Below are 7,864 nucleotides of genomic sequence, written 5' to 3' on the forward strand. Positions count from 1 at the left end.
GTGGGAATGCAGAGTAGTATAGCCACTATGGAAAACAGTAGGGTGTTACCTCAATAAGTTAAAAATTGAACTTCTATTTGATCCAGTGATCCCACTTCTAGGAATATACCCTAAGAAGCCTGAAACACCAATCAGAAAATATATATGTACCCCCATGTTCATAGCAGCACTATTTACAATAGCTAAGATCTGGAACCAGCCCAAGTGTCCATCAGTAGAAGAATGGATAAAAAAGCAGTGATACATATACACAATGGAGTACTACGCAGCTGTAAGAAAGAAAGATCTCTTATCCTTTGAGATGACATGGAGGGACCTGAAAAGTATTATCCCAAGTGAAATAAGCCAAGCAGAAAAAGACAAATACCACATGATCTCACTTATATACGGAATATAATGATCATAACAGTCTGAGGAATAGGGTAGACCCAGAAACATGGAAGTAGGGCACAGACTGACATCTGTCAGAAGAGGGGTGGGGGTGGGGGGTGGGAAGAGATAAACCGCAGAACTTATATGCATGTATACATAACCAATAGACATGGACAACAAAGCCAGGGACAGGGCAGGTGTGGGGTGGGAAGGGGGGTGTCAATGAGGTAAAAAAGGAGAAACATCTGTAACAAAAAAATTAATTAATTTAAAAAATTAAAAGTAAATCAAGATGAAACTCTAAAAAGCATTCAAATAACCACAGGAAAGCAGGAGAAAGATAACAGGGTAACAAGAAACAGAGGAAATAAGCAGGAAACAAATTAAACTCTAATACATCAATAATGAGTTTAAAGGTAAGTGGTCTAAATACAGCAATTAAAAGACAGAGATCAGCAGAGTGGATTAAAAAAACAAACAAGCCTTGCAGTTTTGCTTAATGGTTAGGGCACTGGCCTGCGGTCCAGAGAGACATGGGTTCGGTTCCTGCTAAGGGCATGTACCTTGGTTGCAGTTTGTCCCTGGCCCTGGTTGGGTCGTGTGGGTGGCAGCCACTGAATGTGTCCCTTTCATGTCGATGTTTCTCTCTCTCTCTCTCTCTCTCTCTCTGTCTCTCTCTCTCTCTCTCTCTCCCTCCCACTCTATCTGAACAAACAGTGAAAAAATGTCCTCGGGTGAGGTTAATAAAATAAAATAAAATAAAAAATCACAACATACCACAACTTGTGGGATTGAGTTACAGTGCTGAAAAGGAAATTTATAGCACTAAATGTTTACATAAGAAAAGAGGAACAATCTGACATCAGTAATCTAAGTATTTACCTCAAGAAATTAGAAAAAGAAGAACAAAATAAGCACAAAGCAAGCAGGAGGAAGGGAAAAAATAAAGAACAGAAATTGATGTGATTGAAAACAGGAAAACAATAAGGAAAATAAGTGAAACAAAAAACTGGGTCTTTGTAAAGATAAATCATAAATCACCAATATTAGAAATAAAATAAAAAATATCACAACAGAGTCTGCATCTATTCAAGGGTAACAAAGAGATAGTATGAACAACATTACACTTATACATTTGAAAAGTTAGAATAAATGGCCAAAATTCCTCACAAACCACAAACTACCTAAGCTCAGCCAAGATGAAATAGATAGCCTGAATAGCCTTAAAATGATTAAAGAAGTTGAATCTATATTTTAAAGTCTCCCCAAAAAGAAAGTCCAGGCCTAGATGGTTTTGCTAGAACATTTTACCAATCATTCAGGGAAGAATTAACACCAATTTTATACAATATCTTCCAGAAAGTAAAAGGGGAGGGCACTTTCCAATTCATCTGATGAGACAACAGTTACCTTGGCACTAAAACTCTATTAAGAAAGCACAGTAAAAAAAGAAAGAAAACTAAAAGACCAATATCTCTCATACAATTAAACAGAAACTCTTCAACAAAATTTTAGCAAATTGAATCCAAAAAAGTATAAAAAGGATAATATACCTTGACATGTGAGATTATTTCAGGTATGTAAGGCTCATTTAATATTTGAAATTAACTCATGTAATCTACTACATTAACACACTAAAGAAGAAAAATCATGTGCTCATATCAATTGATGCAAAAAAAGAGCATTGAACAAAAGTCAACACCCATTCATGATTAAAAAAAAAAATTTCAGCTAAGAATAGGGGGGAAATTCCTCAAACTTATAAAGTGCATTACAAAAAATCTAAAGCTAATATTATATTTGATAATGAAAGACTGATGCCTTCTGACTAAGACTGGAAACAAGGCAAGGATGACCACTCTCACCACTCTTATTTACCACAGTACTCAATCTAACCACTGGAATAAGGCAAAAATAATAATAATAATTAAAATTAAAGAGGAATAAAAGGCATACAGATTGAAAAGAAGAAATAAAGCTGTCCTTATCACAGATAACATGGTTACTATGTAAAAAATTCCAATGTAGCTACCAAAAAAATTCCCTAGAAGTAATAAAAGTTCAGTAAGGTTGTGAGTTCTAAAATCAACTGCAAAAATCATTGTATTTCTATATACTAAAAACAAATAATTGGTAACTGATATAAAAAACTGAAGATCAGGGTTCTCTGTTCTGTTCCATTGATCTATCTGCCTGTTCTTGTGCCAGTAACAGGCTGTTGTGATTACAGTGGCTTTGTAGTATAACCTGATATCTGGTAATGTGATCCCTCCTACTTTGTTCTTCTTTTTCAAAATTGATGTGGCTATTCGGGGTCTTTTTTGGTTTCATATAAACTTTTGGAGTGTTTGTTCTGGTTCTGTGAAATATGTCATTGGTATTTTGATGGGAATTGTACTGAATCTCTAGATTGCTTTGCGTAGTGTGGACATTTTAGTGATGTTAATCCTTCCAATCCATGAACAAGGTATGGGCTTCCACTTTTTTTATATCTTCCTCTATTTCTTTTTTCAATGACCTGTCGTTTTCTGTGAAGAGGTCTAAGACAATATGCTCAATTAATATTTGACAGAGGTGGCAAGAGCATACAGTGGAGTCAAGACAGTCTCTTCAATAAATGGTGTTGGGAAAATTGGACAGTTACTTGCAAAAAAATGAAGCTAGACCACCAACTTACACCGTACACAAGAATAAACTCAAAATGGATAAAAGACTTAAATGTAACTCTCGAATCTATAAAAATTCTAGAAGAAAATGTAGGCAACAAAATTTCAGACATCATACGCAGCAGAATTTTCACTGCTACATCACCTAAGGCAACAGAAACAAAGAAAAAAATGAACACATGGGACTACATCGAACTAAAAAGCTTCTGCACAGCAAAAGAAGCAACCATTAAAATGGAAAGGGAACCCATTGTATGGGAGAGCATCATTGCCAATGATACATCACATAAGGGGTTAATTTCCAAAATATATAGAGTACTCATAAAACTCAACAAAAGGAAGACAAAGAACCCAATTAAAAAATAGGCAGAGGACCTAAACAGACACTTCTCTGAATAGGACATACAAATGGCCAAGAGACATATGAAAAAATGCTTAATGTCACTAATCATCAGAGAGATGCAAATTAAAACAACAATGAAGTATCACTTCACACCTGTCAGAATGGCTGCCATCAACAAATCATCAAACAACAAGTGTTGGCGAGGATGTGGAGAAAAGGGGACTCTAGTACACTGCTGGTGGGAATGCAGACTGGTGCAGTCACTATGGAAAACACTATGGTATTACCTCAAAAAATTAAAAATTGAACTTCCATTTGACCCAGTGATCCCACTTCTGGGAATATACCCTAAGAAGCCTGAAACACCAATCAGAAAGAATATATGTGTCCCTATGTTCATAGCAGCACTATTTACAATTGCTAAAATCTGGAAACAACCCAAGTGTTCATCAGTAGATAAATGGATTAATAAGCTGTGTTACATGTACACAATGGAATATTATGCAGCTGTGAGAAAGAAAGATCTCTATCCTTTGAAATGACATGGAGGGACCTGGAGAGTATTATGCTAAGCAAAACAAGCCAAGCAGAGAAAGACAAATATCACATGCTCTCACTTATTTGTGGAATATAATGAACTAAACGAACTGATGAACAAAATTGACCCAGAGACATAGAGGTAGAGTATAGACCAACAAACCTCAAAGAGGGGGTCCTGGGGGGGAAGAGATAAACCACAGAACTTATATGCATGTATACATAACCAATGGACATAGACAATAAAGCTGGGGATGGGGCAGGGGGAATAGGGAGGAGGATGTCAATGGGAGAAAAAGGAGAATCATCTGTAACAAAAACAAATTAATAAAAATAATTTTAAAAAATTTAATACCAGAGGATGGGAAGAGATTAACCAAAGAATATATGTGTATATATGTATGCATAACCCATGGACACAGACAATAATGTAGAAAAGGTCTGGGGTGGGGTAAGTGTTGGGTGGAGGGCGACAAAAAGGGGGAAAATGAGGGACTTCTGTAATACTGTCAGTAATTTTAAAAAGGAAAAGAATAAATTACATTCATCTTTTAAAAAACACAATACCATTTACAATTGCTCCAAAGAAAATGAAAGACTTATTTGTAAATCTAACAAAGACTTATACAAAGACAAATACACATGTATAGTGTATTCAATGAAAATGATAAAATGCTAATGAAAAATCAAAGATCTAAACACTTGCAGAACATACTATGTTCATGGATTGGAAGATTCAAGATAGTAAAGATGTCAGTTCCCTCGATTCATCCATAGGCTTAACACATTCCTATTAAAACCTCAGCAAGGTTTTACGTAGATATAGAGAAGTTCATTCTAAAATTTATATGGAAAGGGTAAAGCCCTAAATAGCAAAATGATTTAGAGAAAGATGCATAAAATGAAAGGAATCACTCTTCCCAATTTTAAAGCTTACTATATAGCTGCAGTCATCAAGACAGTGTGGTACCGGTGAAAGATAGATACATAGATCACTGGATCAGAATATAGATCCAGAAATAAATCTACACAAATATGCCTAATTAAATTTTTAAATGGGCACCAGGACCAATAATTACCAGCTACCCAAGTACCAAATAATTATGCTTCCAAAATCTCTTGATATCTATTCAGCACATGGAGCAATCAAGATGCTCTACGTGTGCCACTCACTACAGAAGCTCCTTTTGCTAATTAATTTTTAAGAAAGTAGAAAAAGCAACCAAGTGGAGGAGGGATAGCCTTTACAGTAAGTGGTGCATTGAACATTTATTGGGGGAAAAAAAGAACCTCATCTTAAACTTCACACCTTAACGTATATGAAAATTAACTCAAAATGGATCGTCAACCTAAATGTAAAACATAAAAATATAAAACAAGAGAAAATCTTTGGGGTCTGGAGTCAGGCAGAGTTCCTGGGACTTGCCACCAAAAGTATAACCCATGAATGAAAAAATTGATACATTGGACCTAGTTAAAAATGAAAACCTTTTGTTCTATGAGAAACTCCATGAAATGGTTGAAAGTGAGAAAAATATTTTTAAACTACATATCTGACCAAGAACTCTCAAAAATCAACAGTGAAAAAGAAAACCATCAAATTGAAAAAACGGCAAAAGTCATAAACAAACATCTCACCAAAGAGGATACACAGGTAGCGAGTACATAAAAAGACGTGAAACATATGAAGGCATTAGAGAAATGCAAATTGAAACCACAACGAGATATCACTGTACACCTATCAGAATGTCTGAAATGAAAAATAGTGATAATACAAGCTTTACTGAGGAGAAACTGGGTCACTCATACATTGCTGGTGAGACTGTAAAATGGTACAGTTACTCTAGAAAATAATTTGGAAATTCCTTTTAAAGCTAAAAAATGGATTTACTAGCAATTATACCTGTAAGCATATATCCCAGAGAAGTGAAGAGGTATTTTCACTCAGATACTTGCACACAAATGTTTGTAGCAGTTTTACTCATAATATCCCAAAACTTGGAACTACCCAGATGCTCTTCAAAGAGTGAATGGTTTAACAACCATGGAGTACTACTTAGCAATAAAAAGGACTGAACTATTGATACACATAAGAACTTGGGTGAACCTCAAGGAAATTATGCTAAATGAAGAAAGCCAATATCAAAAGCATTCGTACTCAGGCTTAGGCTCCCAAAGGTACCCAGGCCTCCTTGAAGTCTCCAGAGTAGGTCTCTGTCTACCTGCTGCACACACTGATTGAAATCTCTCTAATCAAAGTAAAAACTTGACATTTTAGAGGAATTTTACTGTTTTTTTTATTTTTCAGAATCTTAGATCTTAGAGATCTAATATACTGCTTAGTGGTTCTCAATATGAGTATCTTTTCCATACATCAGCATCACCTAGTAATTTGATAGAAATGCAAATTATTGCCCTGGCCGGTTTGGGTCAGTGGTTGGAGCGTCGGCCTGCGGTCCGGAGAGACCCGGGTTCGGTTCCCGCTAGGGGCATGTACCTCGGTTGCAGTTTGTCCCCGGCCCTGGTCGGTCGTGCGGGTGGCAGCCACTCGATCTGTCCCTTTCACGTCGATGTTTCTCTCTCTCTCTCTTCCTCTCTCTCCCTCCTACTCTATCTGTGCAAAACAATGGGGAAATGTCCTCGGGTGAGGATAAAAAAAAAGAAATGCAAATTCTTATTTCCCACCCCAGACCTACTGAATCAGAAACTCCGGCTGGTGTGGCTCAGTGGTTGAGTGTTGACCCATGCACCAAGAGGTTGCTGGTTCAATTCCCAATCAGGGCACACGCCCAGGTTGTGGGTCCAGTCTCCAGTGGGTGACATGCAGGAGGCGGCCAATAGATGTTCTCTCTCACTGATGTTTCTCTCTCTCTCCCTTCGTCTCTCTCTAAAATCAACAAAGAAAAAATATTTAAAAGTAAAATAAAATAATAAAAAAGAAACTCAACACTGGGGCCCAGCAATCTTGGTTTTAAAAAGCCCCCCCACCCCCCTGGGGACCCTGGTGCTCAAATTTGAAAAGCACCATTCCACTGGTATTCCATAGACACCGGTGATAGTGATGACATAGGTTGTATTTTAATCACCTCTCCGGCCACCTCACCAAATCATTGTCCTCTTTTCCAAGATGCCTGTAACCCCCTCCCATACATTCTCCATATATGAGCTTTCAAAAGGGGAGAATGATAAAAATCTTTCAAAATCACCCTCCTAGGTCACCAAAGCCCACAAGCTAAAGACATAATTTCCTATAAAAGCCAAACTGTCAAGGGAATGCATGTGCCATTAGGCCTGGCTTAATGAACACTCCAACGTGGGGAAAAGTGATTATTTCCTGAAGCCTTTATCCTCTGCCCAGAAGTGATGCTATGAGAAGTAAATTACACATAAATTAAATACTTTACAAAAGAGGCCCCAAATGTGAGTTACACTAAGTATAAATAATAACATTAATAACGTCTCCCTCATCTTGTCTTTATCTCTGGCCCTGGGAGGATCAAAGCCATCTGATAGCTGCAGCTTCAAAGGCCTCTCCCCCCAGGTCTGGGAATGGGCGTGCTCCAACAGGCTCTCCCTGCTCCGTTCCCACACTCCACAGCTGGGAGAGGCACCTGCTCACCTCAAGTGGCTGTAGGAGCCTTTCTGCCTATCACACTGTTAGAGACTTAATAGCACTAAAAAAGGGGTGTTCTCTGCTGAAGCCATTATTGGTTCATGGACAGGTCGCCTGCTCCAGCCCTCAGTGCCAGCAGCTGCGCTGGGAGTTGGTCCTAAGGCACTGGAGGGTGAGACACACTGGCAGCCCAGCCCTTTCAAACCCTAGCTTCGCAACTAAGCAGGGCGAAGTGGGAGAGGGAGGGGAGGGGAAGATGGCCCAGTGCCCACAGCCAGGCTCGGGGCATTGATCCTCTGAGAGCCAGGTGACTCGCGGCACCAACCTCTGCCC

General features: G+C 38.2%; 1 non-coding gene across 1 annotated transcript; it reads right to left on the reverse strand.

The window, feature by feature from the left end:
* Positions 1-4,973: 4,973 nt before the first annotated feature.
* On the reverse strand, positions 4,974-5,107 carry LOC118619478. The gene has a single exon (XR_004957251.1). It is a non-coding gene; the product is annotated as a U11 spliceosomal RNA (small nuclear RNA).
* Between the last annotated feature and the right edge of the window lie 2,757 nt (positions 5,108-7,864).

The sequence above is a fragment of the Molossus molossus genome, unplaced genomic scaffold, assembly GCF_014108415.1.
Source record: "Molossus molossus isolate mMolMol1 unplaced genomic scaffold, mMolMol1.p scaffold_m16_p_6, whole genome shotgun sequence".
NCBI lineage: Eukaryota > Metazoa > Chordata > Mammalia > Chiroptera > Molossidae > Molossus > Molossus molossus.